This window comes from Kogia breviceps, chromosome 8 (assembly GCF_026419965.1).
Source record: "Kogia breviceps isolate mKogBre1 chromosome 8, mKogBre1 haplotype 1, whole genome shotgun sequence".
NCBI lineage: Eukaryota > Metazoa > Chordata > Mammalia > Artiodactyla > Physeteridae > Kogia > Kogia breviceps.
Window position 1 is genome coordinate 50,232,103 of NC_081317.1, and position 1,193 is coordinate 50,233,295.

A 1,193-nucleotide genomic window follows, 5' to 3' on the forward strand; every position below is an offset into this window, starting at 1 on the left:
CTTATAATTGCTAGTATAATTAAAAACTCATGTATTCATCACACAGGTCAAGAATAGGGCAATGCCAGCACTCCAACAAGTAGAGAATTGCTTCTTCATGGAAGAAGGAAAGAAGGGAAGAACAAAGGAAGCCAGGGACAGGCACAAACTTTACCTAAACTACATGTGATAATTAGAGCTGTAAGTACAGAGAGTGGGAAACATGAGAAACCTACAGACCACGTCTTCTAATTTCATAATAAGGTTAATAAGATCTTTGTCGAACAGAAGGACTAAATCACTGTTTTCCAAAGTTCGCCCCCTTGGAACCCAAATCCCCAAAGAGGTTATCTCAAAAAAAATTCTATAGTCAAGTGTATAGCCAATGCACATCAGAATGATTCACAACACACATTAGCATATTAAAGCCCCAGAAATCTTGAAGTCCAAAGATCTCTAACTTTTTTGACACAACTTTCCTAAACTTCCATAGAACGCTTTGTGTCAGAAATGATCTAAATAAAGCAGTTCTGGGCTAATTTAAGTTAGTATTAACCATGTATCTTTTATTTCTCCAAGTCTGTGAAGTATTTTCTTCCTTTTCGCTTTCGCCCTATAGAATCCACAGTTGATTCAGCTTAAAGTAACTCTAGAGTTTTTGAGGGTTTTTTTCCCCATTATCAAATGAAGTTTCACTTTGACATTTTTATCACTTCCTATTTAAATCTTGAGAGAAGTCCTTTCATTTACTGAATTGCTTTTTCAATGTCTTACATTTCATCCAGACTTCATATTTGAAACACCCTCTCAAGGACTTTTGAAGAATTATATTTTATAATACTAGGGTATTGAGAAGAAATATTTCCTTCTTCCTATACATTTATTTTGCTTTTCTAACCACGTCTGACAGAACGTACCTTTGTTTGCATTTTATGAAGACTCTTTCAAGGTGTGTTGACATGTCAGTTGATGGTCTAGCAACTCTATTAAAGATCTGTAGTTGTTAAAGTGCTTCTTTTCTAAAAATGTATACACGACTTGAAAAATCAGTCCAGAGAGTTCTATAGTTCAACCCTCTCACCTATTCTCTAATATCAGTTTCTCTGTCAAAATGAAGTTTCTCTGTCAACTGGAGACTTGGTTGACCAGAATATACCATTCCCCAACTAGCCTGAGATACCAAGGTATTACTTCACTGTCCAAAGTTGTCACTT